Genomic DNA, 15,377 nt, shown 5'->3' on the forward strand with positions numbered 1-15,377 from the left:
GGGAAAAAACAGAGGTACATTTTCTGAGACATACAGAGGGTATCAAATGTGAATAGAATATTTAAGAGCTCTATTTTATAAGGTGTAAAGGGTGGCCTTTTTGAAGATGCTAAACTATGTAGTTATGGTCTGGCCTTTCTAGCAATGCAGTAAAGAATCCACCTGCAGTTCAGGAGACTTGAGTTCAATCCCTGGGTTGGGAAGATCTCCTGGAGAAGGAAATGGCAACCCACTCCGGTATTCTTGCCTGGGAAATCCCATAGACAAAGGGGGATTTTATATGCAAAGAAATCCTATGGCAGGTTACAGTCCATGGGACTGCAAAGAATTGAACATGACTTAGCAACTAAACAACTATAATATATGAGCATACTTTTCAGGCCTATACTTAAATATCCTGGAGGAAAATATCTTCTTATGCTTTTTTCAATACAGATTTGTAAATTTATGGTGGAAATGACTAATACTAAGCCCTAATCAGAATGCTGCCTGTGATCTACAGAAGCCAAGATATTTGCTGTTGGTTTACAGAGCTGAAAGAAGAGAACTTTCAAGATGTAGTGGTAGCTGGGCTCTGTTCATTCCCTAAGGAGGGAAACAATTATTGCAAAAATCCTTAATTAGTGAGAAAGTAACTTGGGGCCAGATAAAATGAGAGGGAGACCTTATCAATATTAGGGTCATATCCAGAGACTATCTTTTGATCTTTCTCTTTAAAAAATATATAATATGTATTCTTTAACTTATGTGTGTGCGTGTGTGTGTGTGTGTGTGTGTACTTACGGATCTTTCTTTAAAAACACATCAGATTTTTCTCTTTAGATTTGTTTAGTAGTTGCAGGAGGATTCCTTTTAGATCTGGACAGTGTCCGGTTAGTATAAATGTGCATGTTTCTAAAGGACAAAGAAAATTTTGTCTTCAGTTCTGATAAACTATATCTTCAAAGACAAAATTTATTTGTATTGCTTATACAGTTCTTTGAGTATTAAAAATTTTTTTCTCCCAATTCATACCCTGCCTTTTCTTTTATTTTCTCTGATTACTATCTTCCCATAGAATTTGCAGAACAAAATAACTCTGCAATTATAGGTTGTAACTGCTCAATAATTGCAAGCACGGTGCTTGAGTGCTTCACACAACGGGTTGGTACAAAAACAGGACCCCTTCAGGTCATCTCTGCTGGAGATATTTATCATCAGAGAGATGCAAATACAGTCATCTGGAACTTTTCTTTTTTAATTAATTCAAAGGATGTTAGATGAGAATGGCCAAAATCTTATGATCCATAACATACTAGAAAATGAGAACAACTGAGTACAAAACACACAGAAACAGCACTTGATTCATGCTAAAATGAAGGAAGGTTTTTGGGAAGGAGACTAAAGAGCACAGGGTAAGTCAATTCTTGTTTGACAATCTGATTACTAAGAAATAAGAGGAAGTGAACAGCCTGTTGGGCTTCCCTGGTGGCTCATATGGCAAAGAATCCGCCTGCAATGTGGGAGACCTGCGTTCGATCTCCGGGTCGGGAAGATCCCCTGGAGAAGGAAATGGCAACCCACTCCAGTATTCTTGCCTGGAGAATCCCCATGGATAGAGGAGCCTGGCGGGCTATAGTCCATGGGGTTGCAAAGAGTCAGACATGACTGAGCAACTAAGCACAGCACAGCAAACAGCCTGTTGGATTAAAGGGCTGGTGGGGACTAGTAAGCTGCTCTCTGAGCATAGTTGCCAAGGTGGTAATAAAACCCTTGAGATGCACAGAGAGATGGGCATGGGTCTTCGAGCAGGAGAGACAGTAATAAAAATGGAAGTGAGTGTTGGCAAATATTTTCCTGCAACCTTGAAGAAGCTCTGCTCTTTGTAACTAATGAGTAATGTGTTGATGTTTATAAAGCTGTCGTTGTTGTTCAGTCGCTAAGTTGTGTCTGGCTCTTTTGTGACTCCATGTGCTGTAGCCTGCCAGGCTCCTTTGTCTGTGGGATTTCCCAGGCAAGAATACTGGAGTGTGTTGCCATTCTCTCCTCCAGGGAATCTTCCCAACCCAAGGATCCAACTTGTATCTCCTGCATAGGCAGGCGGGTTCTCTATCAGTGAGCCACCAGGGAAGCCACTTATAAAGCTGAGCTCAAGGTAAATGTTATTTTCCTTGTATAATGAGATACTGTAAAAGATGTGGCTAGAAAACAAAACATCACTAAGAAAAGGACTAGAAAAACTTGAGGTGGGTAAGATTTCAGACATATCTACACTTTTGTTGAAAATCTCCAAATTTAGTAGTTTAATAATGATAAGGCTATAATACCAAGTATTTAGAATGACTGTAGACCAGTTGAGTTATCAAGTCTGAGAAGAAATGAAATTAGAAAATACATTGAGATGAATAAAAATAAAATGCAGCATAGCAAAACTTACAGACGGCAGTTAAAGCAATATTTATGGGGAAAAGTATAGCTGCTGATCTCTGTATTTTTTAAAAGAATATAGACATCAAATTATTAACCTAAACTTTCATCTTGAGAAACTACAAAATGAAGATCAAATTAAGCTCAAAGGGCTTCCCTGGTGGCTCAAATGGTAAAGAATCTGCCTGTAGTGAAGGAGACCTGAGTTTGTTTCCTGGGTCGGGAAGATCCCCTGGAGAAGAGAATGGCTTATTCCAGTATTCTTGTCTAGAGAGTTTCATGGACAGAGGAGCCCAGCAGGCTATAGTCCACAGGGTTTCAAAGAGTTGGACACATCTGAATGACTAACACACACGTATCAAGTATGGAAATAATGAAGATTAGAGCAGAAACAGATTAAATAGCAAATAAAAATATGACAGAGGAAGTCATTCAATAAATATAGTTGAGCATATTTATGTGCCAGGCATTGTACTAAGTATAGCAAATATCATGTCTTTCTCTTCCCCATGACTGTGGGTTCCTTGTGGGAAAGAGTTTGAGTGGGTTGCCTCTGTGGCCTCTACAGGGGTTTGTAGGTAGTACCCAGTACTAGTTGTTGAATGTTGGTCCATTTGAATAATTAGTACTTGCACATCCTTATTTCAACAAAGCTCAGAGGTTCCTACAGTTCACTGGGCCTCTTTGTGTAATAACATCACTAGCTAGAAATTACTGAATATTTTCAGAGAGGTACACTCTACCTTATCATTGATGTTCACAGAAATTCTGTAAAAAGTGTGATTTCCTCTTTATAAATGAGGAAACTGAATGCTGAATTGTCACACACAGTACTGTGTGGTAGAGGGGAGTTTTGAACTGAAGTCTACAGTGCTCTTCTCACCATACCATTGTGAGTAGTAATATAAAGCCTCATTTGAATTGGACTGAATATTACATGAAAGCAAGGTGCTAAGGAGTCCATGTCTCAATGTGCTGAACTCTGTGACCTCTGAGAACAGTGACCCTTCGGCACACTGTCCAAGAGGGGAGTCTGGGAATGTCCTTATCCAATAGGTGCTGCCTTTCATGGAAAGTGAGCTTTCAGATTTCAATGCTGAGAGCTATGGAAGGCCTCCCCAAATTAATTTTTTTTTTTTCCTATGATGGCTTTTGTACCCTTTAGCAACCCAGGCTTATTTTTTGATTGAACTAGACCCCAGTAATTTCCAGACTAAATGGATTTCAGAAGTTCCAAAAGGCTGAACTCTTTGAAAAATACACAGCCTACAAGTGGTCACAGAAGGAACCTTCCTCTTGAGCCAACTGTATTCTGAATATTGAAATGTCATTTTTATCACTAATGCAGTTTTTCCAGATGGATTCTTTTTCAGGTTTGCTCTACCTTCGCAGAAGGATAAGTTCTTGTTATTAAAAAATTTCTTTGAGTTTGAAATAAACTAAAATTAGAAATAATGTTCTTTGAGAGGAAATGTGAATTAAGATGCCTCACATTTCACTTATTCCTGATGCGTTTTCCCTGAGAATGTTGTCAGCATTGCACTGGCCTCCTGATGCAAAGAACTGACTCATTTGAAAAGACCCTCATGCTGGGAAAGATTGAAGGTGGGAGGAGAAGGGGATGACAGAGGATGAGATGGTTGGATGGCATCACCAACTCAATGGACATGAGTTTGAGTAAACTCTGGGTGTTGGTGATGGACAGGGAGGCCTGACGTGCTGCACTCCATGGGGTCTCAAAGAATCGGACATGACTGAGCAACTGAACTGAACTGTATTAAGTAGGGAAAAAATGCTTAGTAATCTCCACAGAGTTAATTCCATAGGGGACAGTAAGTACATCCATTTAGTCTAATAACTACAGCACATGGTAGTTACTTGAAGTAAGCACATTTTCCACCTGGAAGGCAAATTTGGAAGCTAAATTCTGTGTTTTATCTTGTTGATGTCACATTTTATAGTGTCCCTGTGATCTGATTATCAAGTTGCAAGGTTTTGTTTTTTAACTTCTTAATCGAGGCATTATATGTGTATATATATATTATATTGTATATGTGTGTGTATATATATATTATTTCTATATGTGTGTGTGTGTATATATATATATGTATAGTTAAGCATATAAATCTTCTGTGAAAGATCCAATAAATGTTACCATATGTATACATCTGTGTAACCACCATCCAGATCAAGATGTAGAACATTTTCAGCACCTCCAGAAAGTCCTCTTATGCTTCCTTTTAGCCAATAGCCTCTTCAGAGATGACCACGTTCTAACTTTTGTCACTATTATTAATATTTGTTTTGCTTGTCCATGAGCTTTATAACCATGAAATCAGTGTGTACTCTTTGGTTTCCAGTTTATTTTGTTCAGCGTTATCTCTGTGAGTTTCATGCATGTTGCATGTAGCACTAGATCATTCTTTTTTTTTTTTTTTTCTGTGTGGTATTCCATGTACCACACTTCCTTTGAAGAATCATGGTCAAGATGACCATAAATTTACTCAGCAAAATAGGCAAAGAACCTATCTATCAGAGGAAGGTATAGTAGATTAACAAAAAAAATCCTGTGATCTTATCTCATCCTACAGGGAGGGAGGGAGGGAGAGAGGGAGGGAGAGAGAAAGTGCCATCATCTAGTCAGAAAACGTTTATCTCACATGAGCAGACTAGTCAGCCTTTTATTGGGTCTGCAAAGTTTTACTTCTCAACTGCCTCTACAATGGTTTGCACTATTCAGTAATTCCTAATAAGATGATATTGTTAATTGACATGCATGGAAGAAAATATTCCTTTTTGGTTCATAGTAAAGTGTATTTAGTCATGTAAATAGTGTATCTTCAAGAAGAGGCAGTTTCTAGGAGCAGCACACTTGGGACAAGCGTTGATGGTAGCCTGAGTCATGTTGGTGCTCAGTACAGAGAGCAGTGTGTAGAGTGTCTTCAGTACACTCAGTCCATGAGACTATGAGGACCTAGAGAATGGAGGCTCTTTAGGTGGTGCTCACCATAGATGTGAAAGAGCAGAACAAAGTGAGATGGGTGAGGAATTTTAATGGAATAAAACTTGAGACTCTGGTGGTTTTATGTGGAAATACAACAGTATGGGGCATCTGAACACATACCACATTTACCAGGGAGTGGCGATGAATAGAGCCATGGGAGCCTAGATTGTCTTTCAGCGTTTGAGGCTCTTCTATGATCTTGTAGGGGACTGAGGCATTCTGAGATAATTCCAGCATAAAGTGTACAAAGCTCCAGACCTTATCAGTTGTATTTTCTTGGGCCAGCCATCTGAATGGTCAGGACAACTAAAATCTGAAAGGCATTTGATAAGATAATAAAAAAGGTAAATGATATAGAATTCGTATATCATGAAAGGAAGAGTTTGAGGAGACAGCACAACTTTTAAACTATTTCAGCTTCATCATTCCAGGTATATCATTAAAATAAATATGTATTTTGTCTATAATTCATTTATTCATTCATTCAGTTAGCTTTTGTTACCTCCTACAATGTGCTGGGATACTCCCAGGCAGCAATGCCCATTGTCATTGAGCCTACACTGAATCTTTTCCAAGGGCATTTTGTCCTACAGCTGTTTTTGCTGCTTGAACTTTCAAGTTTGTGACTATATTTACAGTTTCCTTTTTGCCTTTGACATTTGTACTTTTCAACTCAATGCTTGAGTAACTTTCCATGCCCTTTACATATCCTGCAGCTAATAACTATGCTGCATACCTAAGAAAAAGGAAAGAATCTTGATTTGGGAATTTGTTGAGAATTATGAGCCAAAAGCTTCTACATCCTGACTATGCATTTTCTGAGCATGGTTTACAAAGGAAAAGCATCTGGGTTTGTTTGGATGTGGAAGGAAGAGAAAAGTAGGCATCTGCTAGAACTTTGGGCTATCTGTAATGAAGTTCCTTTACTATCAAGGGGGAATTTGTTTTTTTTTTTCATCCTTTAGCTTCAGATGGTCTGAGAAATGTTTCTAATGTGTAAGCTGCTCATGCCAGTGCTATGACAAACCTAGGCAGCATATTAAAAAGCAGGACATTGCTTTGCCAACAAAGGTCTGTATAGTCACAGCTATGTTTTCTAGTAGTTCATGTGTGGATGAGTCAGGTGGGTGAGATTTGGACCATAAAGAAAGCTGAGCACCAAAGAATTGATGCTTTTGAATCGTGGTGCTAGAGAAGACTCTTGAGAGTCCCTTGGACTGCAAGGAGATCAAACCAGTCAATCCTAAAAGAAATCAGTCCTGAACATTCTTTGGAAGGACTGATGCTGAAGCTCCAAATACTTTGGCCACCTGAGGTAAAGAGCTGACTCATTGGAAAAGACTCTGATGCTGGGAAACATTGAAAGCAAAAAGAGAAGAGGTCAAAAGAGGATGATATGGTTGGATGGCATCACTGACTCAGTGGACATGAGTTTGAGCAAGCTCTGGGAGATGGTGATGGACAGGGAAGCCTGGCATGCTGCAATTCATGGGGTTGCAAACTGTCAGACATGATTTCAGTTCAGTTCAGTTCAGTTCAGTCACTCAGTCGTGTCCGACTCTTTGTGACCCCATGATTGCAGCACACCAGGCCTCCCTGTCCATTACTAACTGCTGGAGTTCACACAGACTCACATCCATCGAGTCAGTGATGCCATCCAGCCATCTCATCCTCTGTCGTCCCCTTCTCCTCCTGCCCCCAATCCCTCCCAGCATCCGAGTCTTTTCCAATGAGTCAACTCCTCACATGGCTGAAGTACTGGAGTTTCAGCTTTAGCATCATTCCTTCCAAAGAAATCCCAGGGCTGATCTCCTTCAGAATGGACTGGTTGGATCTCCTTGCAGTCCAAGGGACTCTCAAGATCATTCTCCAACACCACAGTTCAAAAGCATCAATTCTTCAGTGCTCAGCCTTCTTCACAGTCCAACTCTCACATCCATACATGACCACAGGAAAAACCATAGCCTTGACTAGACAAACCTTTGTTGGCAAAGTAATGTCTCTGCTTTTGAATATGCTATCTAGGTTGGTCATAACTTTCCTTCCAAGGAGTAAGCGTCTTCTTGGAGCCCCAAAAAATAAAGTCTGACACTGTTTCCACTGTTTCCCCATCTATTTCCCATGAAGTGATGGGACTGGATGCCATGATCTTCGTTTTCTGAATGTTGAGCTTTAAGCCAACTTTTTCACTCTCCACTTTCACTTTCATCAAGAGGCTTTTGAGTTCCTCTTCACTTTCTGCCATAAGGGTGATGTCATCTGCATATCTGAGGTTATTGATATTTCTCCCGGCAATCTTGATTCCAGCTTGTGTTTCTTCCAGTCCAGCGTTTCTCATGATATACTCTGCATAGAAGTTAAATAAGCAGGGTGACAATATACAGTCTTGACATACTCCTTTTCCTATTTGGAATCAGTCTGTTGTTCCATGTCCAGTTCTAACTGTTGCTTCCTGACCTGCATACAGATTTCTCAAGAGGCAGGTCAGGTGGTCTGGTATTCCCATCTCTTTCAGAATTTTCCACAGTTTATTGTGATTCATACAGTCAAAGGCTTTGGCATAGTCAATAAAGCAGAAATAGATGTTTTTCTGGAACTCTCTTGCTTTTTCCATGATCCAGTGGATGTTGGCAATTTGATCTCTGGTTCCCCTGCCTTTTCTAAAACCAGCTTGACCATCAGGAAGTTCACGGTTCACATATTGCTGAAGCCTGGTTTGGAGAATTTTGAGCATTACTTTACTAGTGTGTGAAGTGAAGTGAAGTCGCTCAGTCGTGTCTGATTCTTGGCGACCCCATAGACTGTAGCCTACCAGGCTCCTCCGTCCATGGGATTTTCCAGGCAATAGTACTGGAGTGGATTGCCATTTCCTTCTCCAGGTACTAGTGTGTGAGATGAGTGCAATTGTGCGGTTGTTTGAGCATTCTTTGGCATTGCCTTTCTTTGGGATTGGAATGAAAACTGACCTTTTCCAGTCCTGTGGCCACTGCTGAGTTTTCCAAATTTGCTGGCATATTGAGTGCAGCACTTTCACAGCATTTGAAAGAGAATTTCACAGGATTTGAAAGAGCTCAACTGGAATTCCATCACCTCCACTAGCTTTGTTCATAGTGATGCTCCAAGGCCCACTTGACTTCACATTCCAGTATGTCTGGCTCTAGGTCAGTGATCACACCATTGTGATTATCTGGGTCGTGAAGATCTTTTTTGTACAGTTCTTCTGTGTATTCTTGCCACCTCTTCTTAATATCTTCTGCTTCTGTTAGGTCCATACCATTTCTGTCCTTTATCGAGCCCATCTTTGCATGAAATGTTCCCTTGGTATCTCTAATTTTCTTGAAGAGATCGCTAGTCATTCCTATTCTGTTGTTTTCCTCTATTTCTTTGCATTGATCGCTGAGGAAGGCTTTCTTATCTCTTCTTGATATTCTTTGGAACTCTGCATTCAGATTCTTATATCTTTCCTTTTCTCCTTTGCTTTTTGCTTCTCTTCTTTTCACAGCTATTTGTAAAGCCTCCCCACACAGCCATTTTCCTTTTTTACATTTCTTTTCCATGAGGGTGGTCTTGATCCCTGTCTCCTGTACAATGTCACGAACCTCATTCCATAGTTCATCAGGCACTCCATCTATCAGATCTAGGCCCTTAAATCTATTTCTCACTTCCACTGTATAATCATAAGGGATTTGATTTAGGTCATACCTGAATGGTGTAGGGGTTTTCCCTACTTTCTTCAATTTCAGTCTGAATTTGGCAATAAGGAGTTCATGATCTGAGCCACAGTCAGCTCGTGCTCTTGTTTTTGTTGACTGTATAGAGCTTCTCCATCTTTGGCTACAAAGAATATAATCAATCTGATTTTGGTGTTGACCATCTGGTGATGTTCATGTATAGAGTCTTCTCTTGTGTTTCTGGAAGAGGGTGTTTATTATGACCAGTGCATTTTCTTGGCAAAACTCTATTAGTCTTTGCCCTGCTTTATTCCGTATTCCAAGACCAAATTTGCCTGTTACTCCAAGTGTTTCTTGACTTCCTACTTTTGCATTCCAGCCCCCTATAATGAAAAGGACATCTTTTTGGGGTGTTAGTTCTACAAGGTCTTGTAGGTCTTCATAGAACCGTTCAACTTCCGCTTCTTCAGACATGATAGTGACTGTAAAACAGCAACAGTGCCCAGGAAGGAAGTTCAGTAAGAGATGTCATTCAGGAGATGAATTGGGTTCACTCATGATTGAGAAAAAAGGACCAAGGAAAAGGAATGAAAGAGATAAAGTGGACCAAGAAAACAAATCCAGAGGAGAGAAAGCATTTAACCCTAGCTGAGCTGACAATATTACACCCAGGCTCTCATTTTTTGATCACTTACTGTTTGTCAGAGCCTCTGTAGCTCCCCAGGGCTGGCAGTGTCTAATTTAAGTGTTCCAGCAATCCCATCAGATATCTATTATTGATTTTATCATGTTAAGAAAAGGAAACTGAAGATCAGATGCTTTGTCTAGATCACCCAAATGACATGCCACAAATCTGGGATTTGAACTCTGGCATGAATGGCCCCAGGAGCTATGAATCTAACCAACTGGCATGCTGTCCCTGAATTCAGATGTGCACAGCAGTAAGGGGCAGCTTGCAGCAAGCAGCAGTGATCAGTAGCTGGAAGCAGGGTGTTAGTTTTCCAGACTTGGAGTCCTAACCACCCGACCACAGGGGCCAGCAGTTAGGGCCAAGGCCCGTAGTCTTGCCTGCCTAGTCAAGAACAAATTCAGGCCAAGAGGCAGAAGGTAAAGAGTAAAGTAAAAAGTTTATTGAAAAGTACATGCAGGAAGACGCTTCAGCGAGCTCAGAGAGAGAGTTGTGCCTTTGGGAAGTATAAATCCTTTATAAGGGGGCAGCTCTCCAGGTCTTTGTCTTCCCTCAGGCAAGTCACCTTCCTTTGTTACCTGCTGGTAAATTTGTCTCAGGACCCTCCCTTGGGGTGTGCCTGCACACTTTAGCCAAAATGGATCTCAGAGTAAAGGCTTCTGGGAGGAGCAAGACTCATTATGACCTGGAATTATCCTCTGACTTTTGACTCCAAAGAGCCTTTCTGTGCATGTGTAGTGTCTCCCTTCTCTTTTACTCGGACAGGGTTTTTTTCTGTCTCTTTGTCCTTGCCATGATTATTCCCTTGATATGTTAACAAGAGACAAAGACTGGCTATTTACCCTGTTTTTGTTGTTACTTGCAAATGTAAATACAAATAGGGGCGAGCTGTGAATTCCTCAACTGGAGCCTACCTAGCTCTTGTCTCAAGAAATACAAAGAGGAAGCTGGTGGATTGTTAAAGTCCAGCCTCAGTTCAGTTCAGTTGCTCAGTCGTGACTCTGTGAACCCATGGACTGCAGTACTCCAGGCCTCCCTGTCCGTCATCAACTCCCGGAGTCCACCCAAACCCATGTCCATTGAGTCAGTGATGCCATCCAACCATCTCATCGTCTGTCGTCCCCTTCTCCTCCTGCCTTCAGTTTTTCCCAGCATCAGGGTCTTTTCAAATGAGTCAGCTCTTCGCATCAGGTGGCCAAAATATTGGAGTTTCAGCTTCAACATCAGTCCAGCCTGGAGCCCATCTATTTCCTACCTCATCCCCATCTCTATCTGTAGATTGAGATAATGAAAGGTGTGTAGGACAGAGTGCTGTTCACTAGGAGGTGAAAGTAATCAGAGGCTAAGTCTGGAGACAGAAGGATGTGTCCTTGAGTTTAATAAAATTGGGTTCTCTTCAAACCTCAGAATGCTCTAATGCTTCACGTGGCTCTATACATGGAGGAGTGACATCACAAATGTGATGCTCTAATGCTTCAAGTGGCTCTATACATTGGAAATGCTCTCAAAATGGTGTCACAGGAATACAACAGACAATTGAAAAAGGTAGTCTTTACTTCTGTAGAAGGATGTGCTACAGTCAAAGGTTTGGGAGCAAGCACAGGAAGCAGGAAATCCACTCCATTTTTATTCCTAAAATGCAGATTCTCTCCTCCGGCTCCTCATAGGCTAAGTCACAGAGTTCCAATCTTCCCAGATATTATCTAAGTTTTTGATTGAACTATTTATATTAACTATTTTCCCTACACTTTTAATTTTTTGTGTGCATGTCCAAGACAAAGCCCATGAAATTAGGCCACCAAAGCGTTCTTCTGAGGAAAGAGAATTAGGAAGTGAAAAGACCAAAGGATTGGCATCTAGCCACCATTTTAGGAATCTTATTTATAAGCCAACTATGTATCTTTTTGTTTAACTATTCTAAGAATGAATCACTTCTTTATTTCTTATAACTTCTCCTTTGATAGAAAAGATCATATCCTTCTTAAAGTGGGAATCACTGCCTGTCAAACCTGGGTGTGTCCTTTATGGAACCGTGATTGTCTTGTCTTCATTTGTCAATTACTCTGGAACTAAACCAGAACCTCTGCAACTGGGAGAGCTCATTAACCTTCCATAAGCTCTCTTCTCATAATGTCTCATCTGCATCTCCCCCATGCTGCTGTGAAGTATGATGCAGATGTGATTACTTGGTGTTTCCAGGTAAGGAGCCTGGACCGCAGGAAACTACATGGAATCTGGACTACCTGGGTCCCTGCCCCCTCCCTGTGCTCCAGGCTGATTCAGTTGTTTGGGCTTCTGTCCGTGTCGTCCTAGATCAGAGAACTAGTGCTAGTCTTATCAGAATTTAAATTAAATTTCAAAGAATTCTCAGGCTTGCTTTCTTTTTCTTTTTTTAAGGAAAATGGTCTCAAAGACTTGATGTAATCAGTCATTCGAGTCCTTCCTGCTCTAGAGCCAATTCCACAAGCTGTTTCTGGGAAATGTGGAACAGCAGCTCACCCAGGCCTGCTGAAGCCTGCAGGGTGGGCAGAGCAACCAAGGGCCCCATTAGTGTTTCTGGAACCATTAAGAAGGACTGTGCAACCTTCACAACTGGCTGTATCCATGCTACTTGGGCTCTATTGTATTGCTTCCTAAAAACCATTAGCTCTTTATTATGCCAGGCATTATGCTGTGTGCCAGGGTTTTAGAGTTAAATGAAACTCTGTCCTTATCTTCAAAGCAATCATAGCTCAAATGAAGTGTGTATTGGTGGGGTGGGGGGGTGGTGGTAAACATGTTAAGACTTAATATCTGTAAGTCATGCTTAAGCATGAGACCAACTGCATGAATAGTGTGCTTCAGGATTTCTGAGGAAGAAAGAATTGATTGTGCTTGGGTAAGGAGAATGAGTGGGGGAGGCTGTTTGAGTTGGGCTTTGGGGCCCCAGGAGAATTTTACAGCAGAAACATTATGAGCAAAAGTGAGAAAATGTAAGAATAGTTTGAAAATAATAATTCCAAAGAGAGTTCTGTGATTTTAATTACTTCCTTAAAGCCTTATCCACTTACTTGTTTATTCAGCAAATATTTGCTGGGTTGCTACCTGTGCCAGGGCCTGGCTCAGCTTTAAGGATGCAGCAGTGACTAAGAGCAGCCAGGTCCCTGCCCTGTGGGAGATGAGAGTCTCATGGAAGGAGGGAAAAGTGAATTGGCTGATTTCACAGGGATTTCTTTGGTAATAATAATGGTAAGGAGAAGTTTAAAAGGGCTAGAGAGGAAATGGCAACCCACTCCAGTATCCTTGCCTGGAGAATCCTGTGGATGGGGGAGCCTGGCAGGCTACAGTCCCTGGGGTCACAAAGAGTTGGACATGACTTAGCAACTACACACACACACACACAGAGAAGTAAAAGGGCATCACAAATGTGCCTGAAAAAGAGGCCAGAGCTTGACTTTGGATACTGAGGAGGCAGTCAGGATGGGTTTCTTTAAGGAAGTAATGTTTTAAGTTGGAATCCAGAAGATGATTAGGAATTAAGTGAAGGTGGAAAGCATTCCCAACATAGGAAGTCATTATGGGCTGCATTGTATCCCCCTAACCCATTTATATGTTGAAAGCCTAAACTCAGTACCTCAGAATGTGACTGAATTCAGACCTGGAGCCTTTAAAGGGGTGATTAAGTTAAAATGGGGCCATTAGAATGAGCACTAATCCAATCCGACAGGTGTTATTCTAAGCAGAGGAAATTGTGATATGCCAAAAGATACCAGGGGTGCATGGGCACAGAGGAGGGTCCTGTGAGAACACCACAGGAAGACAGTCACTTGAAAGTCAAGGAGAGAGGCCTCAGGAAATCAACACTGCCAACACCTTGACATTAGACTTACAGCCCCCAGAACTGTGAGACACATTTCTGTTGCTGAAGTCACCAAAAATGGGTGGCATTTTGCTTTGGCAGTTCTAGCAGCTAATGCAGGGGTAGGATGTGCCGAGGCCATCGGGTGTGCAGGAGCCCTGTGGAGGACCGGAAAGGCGGCAGTGTGGCTGATGGCACTTCCACTGCTGACCTGGTTAAGTCTGTCCCCTGTCCCTGGAACTTGGAGTGGTCTCCCTGTAAGGCAAAGGTCTTGGGCTGATTGACTATCTCTGGGGTCCCTCCTGGGCCTGTGATGCTGTAAAGTCAACGTATAAATCCATATAATCCTGGAACCTTAGAGAATAAACGGGCAAGATGATTATTTAGGAAACTTTCAAAACATTTGTTTTTTTTCCCCTCAGTTTTATTGAGGTATAATTGACAAATAAAATGATATACTTTAAAGTGTACAGGGTGATGATTTAACACACATATACTTTGTGAAATGCTTACCACAATCAGGTTAATTGTCATATGCACTGTTTCACATGGTTACTACTCCCACCCTTTTGGTGTGTGTGTGGTGAGAGCACTTACTGCTTTCTTAGCAAATTTTAAGTATGTATTATTATTAACTGTAGTCACCCTGCTGTACACTAGATTTCCAGAACTTATTCATCTTATAACTAAAGGATTGTACCCTTTGACAAGCATCTCCCCATTTCCCCCAACCTCCAGCTTCTGATAACCGCTGTTCTGTTCTCTACTTTTTGTTTCTCTGTGTTTGCCTTTTTTTTGGGGGGGGGCCGGATTTACACATGTAAGTGAGATCACAGACTATTTGTCTTTTCCTATCTGACTTATTTTGCTTAGCATGATGTCCTCTCAATGCATCCACTTTGTGGCAAGTGGACTTCCTTCTTTATCGTGGCTGAATAACATTTCATTCTCTCTCCCTCTCCCTCTCTCCCCCACCCCCTTTATTTACATCTTCTGTATCTATACCATAATGTGTTGGCTTTGTGAATAATGCTTCATTGAATGTGGGGTGTGGATACCTCTTTGAGATACTGATTTCATTTCCTTCAGAAATGCACCTCAAAGAGAGACTACCAGGTCAAATATAGTTTCATTTTAAAACTTTCGAGCAGCCTTCATACTGTTTTCCATAAAGGCTATACCAATTTATATTCACATCAACAGTCCAAAAAGTCTCCCTTTTCTTCCCATCCTTGTCAACAATTTATCTTTTGTCTTTTTCATAAGAGTCATTCTAACAGATCTGAGGTGATAACTCATTGTGGTTTTGTTGAGGTCCTTTAATGGACTGGAACCTGGTGGTCTAGAGTTGATGATAAGAAAGTAAAGGAGAGAGAAAGAGGCTGATATTCCTTGGTTTACGCAGAAAACCAATAAAGCCCCTGCACGGGACTTGCTCTGTTCACAAAGGCCTCAGGCGCCCTCTCGATGAGGTGAAGGTGCAGAGTGCATTCTCGAGAGGGTCTTAGAAGCCCAGGCAGGAAAGTGAACTCAGAGAGCCTCTGCACTCCAGGGGATCAGCCTGAAAAAGAGAGAGAGGGAAAGAGAGAGAGAGAGAGAGAGAAAGACAGACCCAGGGACCAGAGCTCTGATGGAGCAAAGATGTTTTAATCAACATGGTGTGGGCATATATACTGTCTTATAAGGTAGTTATTCTCAGCAAAGATAAAGATTAAAATTCCAGACTTACAAAACATAGGCGATCAATATTAAAGACAGAGAGAGTTGTAA

General features: G+C 41.3%; 1 long non-coding RNA gene across 1 annotated transcript in view; it reads right to left on the reverse strand.

Moving 5' to 3' along the window:
* Positions 1-5,438: 5,438 nt before the first annotated feature.
* Positions 5,439-15,377, reverse strand: part of LOC133252046 (uncharacterized) — a 54,952-nt gene continuing 45,013 nt past the window's right edge. The window contains exon 3 of the long non-coding RNA XR_009737792.1: positions 5,439-5,723. This is a non-coding gene — a long non-coding RNA (uncharacterized LOC133252046). The remainder of the gene's footprint in view (positions 5,724-15,377) is intronic.

This window comes from Bos javanicus, chromosome 7 (assembly GCF_032452875.1).
Source record: "Bos javanicus breed banteng chromosome 7, ARS-OSU_banteng_1.0, whole genome shotgun sequence".
Lineage (NCBI taxonomy): Eukaryota > Metazoa > Chordata > Mammalia > Artiodactyla > Bovidae > Bos > Bos javanicus.